Raw genomic sequence first — 14,877 nt, 5'->3', positions numbered from 1 at the left:
TCCTTGTAGTTCCAAGTACTTGCTGGAAGACAAAGGGGGAAAGAAACTTACTTCTGGGGATCCCATTGCCTTAATATGCAGAATTTGTCAGAAGGCTAGACTGGATATTTGGAAGGGATCCTGGAGATATTCGTGATGAGCTCCCTCATTCTGTGGAAGAGGAGACTGAAAGGGTGGACCTGAATCACTTGCTGTGCCCTTGTGCCTCCCTCCTGAAACTGCATTCAGCCTTGTCTGAGTGGGCTGGCACCCCCACATCTCCAGGCCAGGGTCTCCTCTGATTGGCCCACTGGATTTTCCCTTCCTACTTATGCTGATGTCTGATGACTATGGGAGCACTGCAGACACTCTGGTCACACAGAAGGCAGAATTCACTTGTAATCCCATCCACTCCCAGAGGAAAGAGTGACCCCTGGTGTGTGTGCAGAGGTGTCTGTGGCCAGGATGGACAGGTACTACTCAGATCTGCCAGGAGCCCAGTTGCTCCAGATCCTCCTCTGCATTAGGGCTAAGTCCTCATTTTCATTCCAGCACCTTGTCTGGCTCATTTTGCTTATTCTCTGTCATTTTCATTCTCCTAGTTTTGTCCTAGCCTTTCTTCAACTTATTCTTCATTTCTCAGATTATTTTGCCTTTTTCTTTCATTATTTTTCCTGAGTCTTTCTACCTGTTTTTCTTCCCCCATTTCTTCCTGTTTTTGTTTTTGTATTCTTACAGTTTGAACTTCAGGTTGTAGGTGGGTTATCCTCTATTCAGCTGCTTGCTTAAATATATTTATTTCTGTTTGGAGTGTATTTTTACCTTTTATTCTGACTCATGATTTTTTGGGGGGAGACGCTGAGAGATGAAAGATTTTCTTCCACTCTATGGATTGTGCTTTCCTCTTGTTCCTTTGTGTGATGTAGAGTTGTTTTACAATATACCCATATTAATGGAAACTTTTCCAGTCATTCTAGTGAAGTTCAGACACTCAAGAAGCTTGTTTGTTTGTTTCAATGGTGTTGAGAGAGTGGGCTATGAGTTCTCTTATTTTGTGATTTTCTTTTGTTATTCAGGACTCTAAGTTTTCCATCTCTCCTTTGCCCCTTCACCACCCAATTGCCATAGGACCCTTCTTCCTTTTTTATGCCTTTTTTTCTCCCTCAGAATCTGTACATTCAGAAGGGGACCCCTGTCAATCGTGTGCCTGGCTCTGTAAGCAGAGTGAGTGCACCCTGAAACCTCCTTCCTCAGGTCCTGTCTGATCTGACTCAGGCGGTATCTTTTCTGGTGGTCTCTCATCGTCCCCTGAGGCTCAGTCACTGCCCCTCCTCTGTGCCCCTCACAGTCTTTCTGCTCCACCTTCTCCTCCAGGACATGGAGCAGAGGGACGAGGGTGATGAAAAAATTTCGGAAAATCCAAAGGGAGAAAACAGCTAAGCGACATAGTTTACACTGGATCCTGGTGAGGGGCCACTTCCTTGGACCGTGTGCATTTGAAGTGACCTTGCATTCGTCTGCCTGATGACTTTCTGAAATTGTTTCATCAAAGCAAATGAAAATAAACACCTTTCTCTAGGTGCCTGGCATTTGTTGTGTGATGAGAATAAAAAAAGTATTCACTGATACAACAAAAATGTGAGGAGATGTTTTCCTATTGAACCATATTTTGGAGCCAGTCCTATCTCCTAAATTCCGGACAAATTTATCCAACTCTGCTTCCACCATCTCTGGGATATGCTATAGCAGGAGCTTATAATCCTGGCATCCACACATACCTGCATAGGCGTTAGGCAAGGGACAAAGCCTGGGTTATTCCAGAAAGAATTAGAGGCAGCACAGTGGGGTATAAAAAGCACAACCCTTTGAACCAGAGGAAACTGGGTTTGTCTCCTGTCTCTCTCTCCTTTTCTTTCTTTTTGAGTTTGAGAAAGAGAAACGAACTTCTGCCATCATGTTTTCTCGTGTTGAAAAGGAAGACAATATTTCCGTTGCTTGATTCTCTTGCTGATTAAATAAAATTCTTTATTTAAATCATGGAATTGAGAACTTGAAATAGCTATGATGTTTTAAAAATCTTTACGTTTTTCAGGTGAGAGAATCTTAGTTCCTGAGCATGGGCTGGCATGATTGATGATATTTCTAGGTCTTCCCCTATTTCCATCCTCATCTCTCTAAATGCCCTATGGCTGATTTATTCCCTAATCAAACAACGTGTCCCCTCCCCCAGATCACACTGTTTCCCTGGCAGGGTCCTGAAGGTGTTTGTGCGCTGAGAGGATGTGAGTCTCTATTGACGTGGATCAGGAGCTGACACAGAAATACACCCCTGAGTCTCCCAGCTCTGCCAGCTGGATGTTTAACACTGTGTCCCTCTTTGGGAAATTCAGCAGAAAAGTATCTTGTTGGCATTCATGACTCATATATGATGTTTTCTTTCTGCAGGTACATCATGAATTTCACACCTTCCTGCAAGAGGTTCCGACACCAGTAAACATGACTGTGTCCTGTCACTGGACCACAACTCAGTGTTGCGTCCTGGCCTCTCACCCTGACCAAGTTTCTTGGGTCCTGGATGGTGCCTGCATTTGTGGGACTTCAGGAAAGAAAAGATTGCACGAGATAGAATCATAATGGCAGATAAAGGGAGCACCTTACAATGAAGCAACGTAAGACAAGATCAAATATCTTTGAAGTCTCCTGTGTCCAATTAAAAATTCACATGAATTTTGCTTTTTACTCCATAATACAATTATTTGTTTTCATTTGAAAGTCAATACCTTTCCAAAAATCTTGGAGCCACATGGAGGTCTGGCTATAGAGCCACAACAAAGGGCAGTGATGCCGATCCATTAGCCCAGCACTCACCTATCCCCAGGAGCCAGAGGAGCACCAAGCAGAGGAGTCTGGTGCCCATGGCTGGCTTGGGCATGAAGGGGAGCCTATAGGCAGGGCCCATGAATGGTGCTGACTGAAGCGGCTCAGGGGGCTGGACCTCACACTTGCCTCCCATGAGGTGGTCTTCCTGTGAGGTTACCCTTCCCAGTGGATCCTGTGTCTCTAGAACTGATCTTGTACATCAGTTGACTGGGGCATTTTATTTTCTTAACTATACTTGCAACTTGGCTTACTACATGTTAGTGAGTGCGAGAGTGTTGTGCAGGGAAAGTTGAGAGGTGAATATCTTCATTATTCATCCTCAGTTTCTGAAACATTAATGTTTACAGCTTCCTTCTCTACTTTTGCATATGTTTTGTTCCTTTATTTTCCTATCGTTGGCTCATAACATCTTTCCAGTTTCTGTTGCTGCATAGAGGTCGTGACCAGATGTGATATCTGGGAACATGTATAGAGAGACAGGGAAATGGGGACTAGTATTGACGGAAAAAAAATTAGAGACAGGAAAAGATTTGACTCAGTTTCTTCTTTCTTCCTTCACCTCAGCTAAGCAATGGTTTCAAGCACTTTGAAAAATCCTAACTTTATGCTTTATAATTGCCTTTTCTCATCTCCTGTTATTCTACTTGAACTTTTGATATAAGTAATTCAAAGAACAACCAGTATAAAATGTATAAATTCTCCCACTCACCTGGTATCCCCTGATTCTATTGATTTATCTGTATTATTCTCTTTTATCATGGATGGCATACCTATGTCTGAAGGATCTTCCTTCCTTCCATTCTTCTGTCCTTCCTTCGGACTTTGTGGAACTGAACAGAAATTCTGAGAAACTCTATTTTTTTCTCAGGCATAGTGAAAGGAAGATACAAAGAAGAATACGGCACTATCAAAGGTTAACTTGGTTTCAAAATACCACACAGCCCAGACGGTAGGATACAGACTTGGAGCACTTAAGAAAGTGTTACCTTTACAAAGAATCACACATTTATAACACGAAAAATTTGGAGAAAAGGTTAATGTATTTTATTATAAATCCTGGTCCAAGGAGGACAGGATGCAAATTTAATTGTAACATGTTCATTGCAATTGTCATATTCCTCTAAAATAAGACATATGGGCAGCAGCTGTGTCTCTCACAGTCAGCTGGATGGGAAAAGGCAAGTGTGGACACAGCATCCATCTCTGCTAACTGACACTGCAATGCTGTGAAGCATAATGTAGAGGAGGGAAATCAATGACTGCTGGAGATAGGGATGTGATCACCTTCTCACCATGTTTCATGTCAGAGCCCAAAATGTTCTTTTCTTTTCCTTGCCATTGGTGAGGAGAGAAGTGCATTTGATAAGTATTTCCCTAGCTCTCTTCTCCAGGCTGAAAATGCTGACAGATTAGGGGGCTTTATTTAAAATGGGTCCTTGGTTTCAGTGGCAATGAACACAGTCTGAGGTGACTGACCTCAGGTAGGATATATAATCACTAGTAACAATATGGACATGGTCACCACGTGGAGAGAATGTGGCAGCATGTCCATTGCTGAATTGACTCCTATCTTAGTCTGTTCAGTTCTACTTTGGTCAAGGGAAATGTCTTGTTTCCACATCTTCATTTTCACACATGGTATCTAAGTCCTCTCTCCCTGATTCTCACTACACTGTGATCTTCATTTTCCCGTCTCACAGACTCTAATCCCTTCAGTTATTTATTTTTTCTCTTTTTTGAGGTCATTCGCATAGGAGTTGATTCATCTTAACCCATGGTTCATCACACACAGACATTGTTTGTTGATGCATGTTTTGTCTTTATTAAAAAAAATAGGTACTTTTAGAGCATCTCTCTCACTCACACAACAGTAATCAACACAGACCTTGACAATATATAATTTAGCAATGTGATTCTGTCCCCTCCCATCTCTGACCACTCCCCATTGAAGTCACATAAGAAACACCATCCTAAACTTGAGTCATCATCATTCCTTGTCAGGGTGTGTTGGCAAAGGTTTGACAACCAGCTCTCTGGAGGAAAATAACAAAGCCCCGATTTGCTGTGTCTACTGTTAACCGTGGTGTACATATTCCCAGTATGGTTGATTTTAAGGTATCCAGGTGATGTCTTTGAAATAGGAGTTCAGAAAGTTGTTTACAATCAACTCTCATGAGCAGGTAAAAGCCAGTTACAGCAACAAATGTTTCTTGATTTCCCTTTTATATTATTTTATCTAATAGATTTTCAGTCACAAAAATAATTTCTTTATTACTTGCTTTTAGCTTTATAGAAGTGCATCATGCTTTACCTAATCTTATCAGGATAGTTTATGAATTTGATATTATATTGTTAAGGTTCATCTGCAACTTTGCTCATCGCTGGAGTCCATTCACTTTGACTGATATATATATATATGGTTTCCATCACATGAATAATGAATATCCCACCATTTATTCCTTCACTTTCTTGTCAATGCCTCAGTAGATCGGCTCTATGTTTTGCTACCATGAATAGTGCTGCTTAGAACACTTTTCTATTTATGTCTTCTGATGACCACGAGTAAGAGCACCTCCTGAGGTAAACCCAGGAGTAGAATCACTGGGTCACGGAATACAGGAATGAAGAAGAATATGAGATAATCCCAGAATATGAGATAATTCCGTATCACTTGTGCTTGCACAAACAATCCTGTGGACCCATACACTCTCTAATAGTTTATATTTCCAGGCTTGTTGTATCGCTAATCAAATGGATATAAACTTACATATCATTGTGTCTTGCTTCACATTTTCCTGATTACTAGTGAAATTAAATATCTGCTCATATATTTACTCATAGATACTTCTTCTATTAAATGTATGTTGGTATTTTCTGCTTATTTCTTTTTGGTCATACAAGATTTGTGTTCAATGTAATTTTTTGGTTTTTCCTAGGACAGGATGTTTCTGATGGGCTTACATTCACTATTCTGGTTATTATGTTCTGGCTTGTGACAGAACTTTCTAGTTCTCTCGACAAGCAATGTTGTCTGAATTCTTTCTTATATGCTCCTTCTGCCTTTTCTTCCCTTTGACCCCTTCTTGAGACCCAGCTCAACCAACACCTTCTCCATGAAGGTTTGGTGTGCTCTGTACCTAGACATAGAGGGTGAGTGCCTTCCTTTGTTCTCAGTCTTACCTAGTTCATTCACCAGTCAGAACACTGTATCCAGCACATCATCACATTCTTTCAAGGGTGAATATCTCTGCTTGGCTGCCTTCCGATTTTCTTTATCTTGAAGGTCTCGGATGGAGACAACATAGAGCTGAACAGTCTTTGAGAGCCCAATGAAAGTTTATTACACAGAATACATGGAGTATTATAAGAGCATTTTGAGAATTATGTGTAGATTTACCTATGAACATGATTAAAATATGGGAGAGACAGGAAAAAAATCCAGCTTTTATAATTTTCAGCTGTGTGACTTTTCCACGTCACTTGGCCACATTGCAGGCCCAGCTCCATGCCATTTTACTAGTTCTCAAACACTAGACCTCCTACACACTCCGCACCGAGATATTCTCTCTCTCTTTCTCTACACACACACTCACACACACACATTCACAGATGTCTCTATTACAGAAGCTGTGGTTTTCCTCTCTCCACACCTTCTTCCACAGAGCTCCACAGCTTTGATGGGGTGAAGAAGAGAGGGTTGTTGCAAAGGTTCTTGTTTGGGTATCTGACCTCTGCCCAGCGCTGTGTCACTAGCACCACACAAGTAGAGGCTGCTGTCTGCAGGATGTGCACTCGTCACCATGAAAGTTGAAACTTTTAGATTGGGATGGCTGATGGGAAATTTGGCCTCAGAAAAACCTTGTTCGTATTTGGGACCAGAGCCCTGAATAGAGGTTGCAATCAGCGTGAGGCCCTGTTTTGGCAGCTGACGATACCAAAACACGGTGTCGGCCTGAAGGCCCACTGTACGGCACTCCATCTCCACGGAGCTTCCCTTCTTACAGATAGCCCTGCTTGGATGTTGAGAGACGAGGGCACCAAGCCCTGAGCCTGATGAAACAGAGGTCAAAGAGATGAAAGAGGCCAGCAGGACCAGTCACACATGACCACAGCCAGAGAACTCACAGGCTTGTTCCCTCATTTTTCTCCCTACTCCCAGAGAATCCAGTTTGTTTTCTGAAGTCTTCCTATCAGACTCCCTAGAATCATAATCTCCCATCTCCCCTGACTGGTGACTTCTCACCTTACCCATTACCTTCCCAGAGGTCATGGATGTCCGCTCTTATTTTGATTGGCAGAAAAAATCCACAGTCTCTGGCTACCACTTCACTCATGCCAACACACAAGCACACTCGCCCAAGCTACTGATATAATAAGGCTCATACTGGGCCCCAGGAGCAGCAGAAGCATCAGCATCTTCAGGGGTTAGCCTCACACCACACCACTCTCAAGAGGAGTATGACTGTGCTCTACATTCTTTCTTTTTTGTCTCTAGAATGTTGGATGACTGCTTACGTAATCCTGAGGATGCTCTCACCTTCCGCCCTGTGGTGATCTTTGCCAATGATATAGGATCTATTACTCTTTCTGACTATCAAAGAACCATACATACATTGCTGTAATGGGCCTCGAAAATGTTCTGATTCAGCTCCTAATTTTAGAGAAGATGCACTGAGACGTAGATCACTGAAATGGTTCAAAGTAGTTTCTTAGCCTTATATAAGGAAAGGGGTATATGTTTGTGTATTAATACACATTAATACTCATTTTATTACTTCTGTGTCATCCCCTCAAAGTAACCAAGTGCAGTGTAAGCCCTGAAGTTGTTTTTTCTATTTTTTCATGCTAGTACCTAACTTAAGCTTTGATTTTGAGGCATCCAATTCAAAGAGGCTTCAACTTCAATGACGGCTATATCAAATAAACAAATTACCAGACAAATAACTAGATAAGAGCCAGACCAACTCCAGCTGTGCCCACCTCCCCCAGGCTCCTTTGTTTTAGATCTTTGTTTTGATAACTGACCACATGGGCCAATAGTTTTTTCTCTTCCGGTCTTTTAAGTTCCTGCTTTTATATTTTAAATTTACCAATACAGAGGGAGCCCAAGAAACCCTAGATCTCACCCTCCACTCTAATAAAAGCAGAACCCAATTCCTGTGCATGCTCAGTCTCTACCTCAGACCTTCCTATGTAGCCTCAGGTATATCATGTAATTTCCAGGACTTGTAAGTAATATACCTTTTTTTTCCCCAAAGCTTTCTGATGGTTACTCCTGAGGGAATATTGCAATCATAAGAACCAGAGGGAACAGGCCAGGCACAACACTAATAATTGTTAGGCTGAGACCAGTGCACGACGCCAAGAAAACTCACTATTGTTAATCGCCAGAACTAAGGGTGATCAAAAGAAGTCCAAGGCTAGGAGTTCAATATTCATATTGATGATAAGGACACTTTCTCATCTTCTAAATGAGGTTTTCAGTTCCCAACTATCTCATGCCAGTTTCCCTCATATTGATGTACTTCATACTAAACATGGCTATTTATTATAGTCTATGTGTCTTTGTGTAAAGCACTGTGGAGGCTGTGAGGATAATTTATGTATAGCTATTTCACCCAGATACAGATTATAAGGCAAGTATTTACCAATGGAAATAGCTTCAAGCAGATAGGCATTACTTCTGCTTTGAACATGGTGGAATATTTGTTTTAAATGCCTCATGCCTGGAAATGTGTAGCAAGTTCAAAGGGGGTGATGATTTTTCTCCAAAGCATTATACTTTCATTTTTATAATGACCTCCCTGTTGTGACTCCGCTTAATATTTAGTTGTTTTTATCTGGAATGAGTAACCAGGAAAGGTAGGATTAGAACTTGACCCATCAAATTATGTTTGTACTATATAGTGGCATAGATGTTTATCATGGCAAGTATAATTTTTGCATAGTCAATATTCCTGTATACATAAGACTCGTATATGGATTAAAGGGTGTCTGGCATGCTCCTGTGGCTATACGTTTTTCATGGTTGGTACACGCCATTTTAGACTGGGATCACCTGTCACTGTAACTGTATTTTTCCTGCAAAGAATAGGTGAATGTGCCTTGCAATGTGTTATTTCTTGTATAATATTATGACATATATGGGATGAAGTAGCTGGAAGTCCCTGGATCAGAGGAAAATCTTTCTACTCCTTCTGAGGACCTCCAGCCATCAGGCATATACCTGTGGTTTATATTACTGTATCAACTTAACTAAGGAGGAAATGCCTTTCTATCTTTCTAATAGAGCTCTTGATGAGAGTTGATCTCAAGAAAACAATTTGCAAATGAAGCAGCTCTCATGCTCTGAGGTCATCATTGGTCCAAGACAGTGAAGAACAGGATCAGATGTACCAATTTATCACATTATGGTAGCTACTCTTCAAAGATGGCACCCAAATGAACCACACCTCCCAGTATTCACATTTGTGTCAGTCTCTTCTTGACTCTGGACTGGCCTGTATGTTCTGGAAACAACAGTGCATGATTTTCCAAGACAGGTCATAATAGCCTTGTCATTCCTGCTTGTGTTTTTGAATGCTCACTAAAGGGAAGCCAGCCACCATGTCATAATTTTAACTACCCTGAGGCCACCATGCCACAGGGTAGTCAACCCCTCTAAGCACATTGAGGGGCTGTGTGGAGAAAAAGAGACAGGCCAGGCTGGTCCACAGCTGTTTCAGCCACCCCAGGTGAAGGATCAGATATGGCCATAAAGAAGCCATCTTGGATGTCCAGCCCAGGCAAGCCTTAAGCTACCTCCAGCCTAAGTGACTATCTGAGTGTGAAGATATGAGAGACCCCAAGTGAGAACTGCCTGGCCAAACCCATTCAACCTGCAGAACCATGGGAGATAGTATGCTTTTAATTTACGTCACTACATTTTGGACTGGTGGTTGTTATTGGTTTTCTCATGTTTTTAAGTGAGCTATAAAATACATATATTAGGCTGCACAAATGTTAAGTGTACTGCTTACTGCATTTTCACCAAGAAAAACACTATGTAACTACACCAAGATATAGAGCATTTACAGCTCCCCAGAAATCTCCTTCATGCTTCCTTCCAAGTAAATTAAAATTGCCCCCAAATATAGCCATTATTTAAATTTCATATAATATGTACTCTTGTGTCTGGCTTCTTTAGTTCAATAATCTGTGAGATTCATCCATCCATGATTTTGCAGATAATATTTGATTCTTTGCTATATTTTATTCTTTTATATACATGTAACATAATTTATTTATCCACTGCATTTTTGATGGACATTTAAGTATTTTCCTGTTTGAAGTCAGCAAGAACATGGTTCATGTTAAGGAGTTCATGAGTTCATGGCTCATGGTTGACAGACTGTGGTTCTTAAATGCTTCTAAGAATATTTAAAACATATTTCATCCAGCATTTTTAGTTGGATGCAGTGTGAGAGTTGGTCTGAATAGTATAGACTCTCATACATTTACAGAAACTGAGTTAATGTAATTGAATAAGAGCTTGCAAACAAATGCAGTCCCAAGACTTCACACCACTTACCTTCTAATTCCATGCTTAGATGGCAGATGACAAAGGGTGAGAATATACAGAAAACATAAAGAACATTTGCAAAATAATACTGACCACCTGTCTGCTGCTTATTCATGCAAATATTTCCTCCAACCCTGACTCTCCGTTCTAAGTGCCAAGTGCATTTACAGACGCCTACTGGGTGCTTCTATGCAGATGTCCAAGGAAGGCCCACCAGAACTGCAAACTCAATATTGTGCAGTAAGTTGCTCCAATCCTGTTTCCAAATTTCCTCTTATTGCTGTATTCTAGGGAGCTGATCACCTTTTTTCTTGATATCATCTCATCGTTCTCTCCTAATATAGTTCCCTAAGCCTGTATCACTCAGGTGGCGCTTGTGCATCTGGTGAAACCCTACTGAATATTTGCGTTTCATCTCACACTTTTCTTTCTCTTTGAAACTCTTCCTGAAGTCACTAGACAGATTTGGCTGTGTTATGCCTTATGCTCCTCTAACACCTCCGATTAAAAGCACACAGCTATGATATTAGATGACAGTATTTGCCTTCTACACATTTCTCTCACCACTCAACGTGTATCATTTTTGTGAAGAAAGAGACCATTTTCTCTTCACTTTTTTTCACCAGAGTTTAGTAAAATAGAAAAAGGAAATGAGTTGTTAAAATAACATCTCTTCTCTCTTCTCCTCTCTCTTTCCTTCAGAGATCCACTAAGTTAGGTTTAAACATGACATATGTGCATATATCTATATCTAACGCTCTGAAGTCCCTGCCATTCCACAAAGAACATTGATGGCAGCAGCTGCTTTGGGGGCCTGGTTGAGTTGGAGGAAAGCTGGCAGATCAGGGTACTGAGTCCAGAAAAGCCCTGCCACCTGGTGGGGAAGCGGATCTTGGGACATGTTTATGCACAGAGAGGAAGCGGCCTTTCATCACTGTGTCTCTACTATAGGCACAGAGATACAGGGCTGTCTGGTTCTTTTGAGTTGATTTCACAGTGAGAGGAAAAGACGCCTTCTTCTCCCGGGAGGCACTGTAGCCTTCAGATATGTCTCCTTTCTGAACACCTTTTACAAACAGCGAATAGTGGATCAGTCTCAGCCCCTGCCCTGGGTCCTGTCGGTACCAGTACATGGCATTGTAATCCAAATTCTGTTCACATTCCAGGCTCACATCTCGTCTTTCCTCTCTGATCAGATATTTTGGGCTCTGAGTGATTCTACCATCCATGGTGCCTATGGAAGAGAAAGAAAACCTCTGGAAACACAACCTAAGCAAGTTCCTAATGCTGCTGTCACAGAGACAGCCTTAAGTCTTGACTTTGGCACTTTCAGGATAGCAGTTTTCTCCCTGAATCTAGGACTCACCTGCTCCCAGGAGACAAAGGACCACCCAGCAGAGCACCTGGTTGCCCATAGTGGGCATGGGGTCTCCTTGTGGCTCCAAGGACTTACTGGAATACAAATGAGGAAAGAAACTTAGTTCTGGGGATCCCACTGCCTTAATATGCAGAATTTGTCAGAAGGCAAGACTGGATAGTGGGAAGTGATCCTGGAGATTCTCAAGACAAGGTCCCTAATTCTGTGGAAGAGGAGACTGAGAAGGGGGACCTGAATCACTTGCTCCCTCTTTGTGCCTCCCTCCTGAAACTCTGCATTCAGTCTGGCCTGAGTGGGCTGACACCTCCACATCTCCAGGCCAGAGTCTCCTCTGATTGGCCCGCTGGATTTTACCTTCCTACTTATCCTAATATCTGATGCCTAAGGGAGCACCGCAGACATTCTGGTGACACAGAAGGTAGAATTCACTTGTAATCCCATCCACTCCCTGAGGAAAGAGTGATCCTGGGCTCTGTGCAGAGGTGTCTTTGGAAGCAATCAACAGGCACCACTCAGACCTGCTGCCAGGAATGCCTTTGCTCTAGATCCTCCTTTGCATTCAGGCCCAGGCCTTGCCTTCATTCCAGCAACTTCTGTCTGGCTGGTTTTACTTACTCTCTCTCATTTTCATTATCTTAAATGTTTCCCTGCCTTTCTTCAATTTATTCGTCATTTCTTGGATAATTTTGTCTTTTTCTTTGTTTTTTTTCCTGAGTCTCTCAACCTGTTTTTTTTTTTTTTTCATTTTTTCCTCTTTTTGCTTTTCTGCTCTTATGTTTTGAACTTCTGTTTATAGGGGCGTTATCCTGTCTTCAGCTGCTTGCTTGAGTATGTTGATTTCTTTTTGGTGTGTAGTTTTACATTTTCTTCTGACTCATGATTTTTGGGGAGGGGAGACGGTGAGAGATGAAAGATTTTCTTCCACTCTATAGATTGTGCGTTCCTCTTATTCATTTTTGTGATGTTGAGCTGTTTTATGGTAAACCCATATCAATGGTATCCTTTCCAGTCATTCTAGTGAAGTTCTGACCCTCAAGAAGTTTGTTTCTTAGTGATGTTGGGTGGGGGTTATGAGTCCTTCTATTTTGTGATTTTCATTTGTTTTCAGGACTCTAAATATGCCACCTTTTCTTCTTTTCTCTTTCACTATCCTATTGCCAGAAGACCCTTCTTCCTTTTTTATACCTTTTTTTCTCCCTTAGAATCTGTACTTTCAGAAGGGGGATCCCTTTCCATTGTGTCCTGGCTCCTTAAGCAGAGTGAGTGCACCTTGAAACCTCCTTCCTCAGGTCCTGTCAGCTCTGACTCAGGGGGTGTCTTTTCTGGTGGTCTCTCAAAGCCTTCTCATGCTCAGTCACTGCCCCTCCTCTCTCCCTCTTACAGTCTTTCTCCTCCTCCAGGGCATGGAGCAGAGGGACAAGGGTAATGAAAAACTTTTGGAAAATCCAAAGGCAGAAAACACAGCTGAGTGACATGGTTTACACTGGATCCTGGTGAGGGGGAACTTCCCTGGGCACTATGCATTTAAAGTGACTTTGGATTCATCTGCCTTACGATTTTATGAAATTGTTTCATCAAAGCAAATGAAAATAAACACCTTTCTGTAGGTGCCTGGCATTTGTTGTGTGATGAGAATAAAAAAATATTCACTAAGATAACAAAAATTTGAGGAGATGTTTTCCTATTGAACAATATTTTGGGGCCAGACCTACCTCCTAAATTCCATACAAATTTATCCAATTCTACTTCCACCATCTCTGGGATATGCTATAGCAGGAGCTTACAATCCTGGCATCAACACATACCTGCATAGGCGTTAGGCAAGGGACAAAGCCTGGATTGTTCCAGAAAGAATAAGAGTGAGCACAGAGTCGTATAAAAAATAAAAAGCACCACCCTTTGAGCCAGACAAAACTGGGTTTGTATCCTGTCTCTCTCTCTCTCTCTTTTTCTTTTTCTTTTTTTTTGGAGTTTGAGAAAGGGAAATGAACTTCTGGCACCACGTTTTCTCAAGTTGAAAATGAAGACACCATTTCCTTTGCTTGATTCTCTAAATCTTAAGTAAATTAAATGAAATTCTTTATTTAAACTATGGTATTGAGAACTTGAAATAGATATGAATTTTAAAAATCTTTATCCTTTACAGGTGACAGAATCTTAGTTCCTGAACATGGGCTGGCATGTGCCATGCTATTTCTACAGTCTTCCCCTATTTCCATCCTCATCTCAGTAAATCCTTCATAGGTGATTTGTTCCCTAATCAAACAACATGTCTCCTCCCCTGGCCCAGTGCCTTTTCCAGGGCTGGGTCTGGGGGTGTTTGTGCACTGAGAGGATGTGACCCTGTTTTGGTGTGGATAGGATCTGGCACAGAAATACACTGCTGGGTCTCCCAGGTTGATCTTTAAGACCCTGGGTCCCTCTTTGGGAAATTCAACAGAAAAGCATTTTGTTGGCATTCCTGAATCATCTATGACTTTTTCTTTCTGCAGGTACATCACGAATTTCAGACCCTCCTTCACGAGCTGCTGCTAACAGTAAACACGACTGTGTTCTGTCACCGGACTGCATCTCAGTGTTGCCTCCTAGCTTCTCCCCTGACTAGATGTCTTGGGTCCTGGATGATGCTGGCATTTGTGGGAACTCAGAAAAGGAAAGATTGCATGAGACAGAGTCCTGCTGGCAGAGGAAGTGAGTGCCTTAGAATGAAGCAACCAAAGGCAAGATAAAATGTTTTTGAAGTCTCCTGTGTTCATTTAAAAATTCACATAAATTTTGCTTTTCACTCCATAATGCAATTAGTTTCTTTCAGTTGAATGTCAATTTCTTTCACAGAACCTTTGGGCAACATGAAGGTCCAGGGCATGTTTGAGACATAGCTATAGAGCCATAGACAAAGACCAGCGATGTTGATCCACTATCCCAGAAGTCACCTGCCCCCAGGAGCCAGATGACCACCCAGCAGAGGAGTTGGTTGCCCAAGGCGGAGTTGGACATGAAGGGGAGCCTATATGTAGGGCCCAGGAAGGGTGCTGACTGCAGCAGCTCAGGGGGCTAGACTTCACTGCTGCCTCCCTTG

The 14,877-nt window shown here is 41.9% G+C and overlaps 1 long non-coding RNA gene across 1 annotated transcript; it reads left to right on the top strand.

Moving 5' to 3' along the window:
- The first annotated feature begins 347 nt into the window (after positions 1-347).
- Positions 348-14,518, top strand: LOC102150225 (uncharacterized). Its single transcript, XR_290178.4, has 3 exons — positions 348-452; positions 2,425-2,648; positions 14,291-14,518. It is a non-coding gene; the product is annotated as an uncharacterized lncRNA (long non-coding RNA).
- The last annotated feature ends 359 nt before the right edge of the window (positions 14,519-14,877 follow it).

The sequence above is a fragment of the Equus caballus genome, chromosome 4 (genome assembly GCF_041296265.1).
Source record: "Equus caballus isolate H_3958 breed thoroughbred chromosome 4, TB-T2T, whole genome shotgun sequence".
Classification (NCBI taxonomy): domain Eukaryota; kingdom Metazoa; phylum Chordata; class Mammalia; order Perissodactyla; family Equidae; genus Equus; species Equus caballus.
This window is presented reverse-complemented; position numbering and strand designations above follow the sequence as displayed.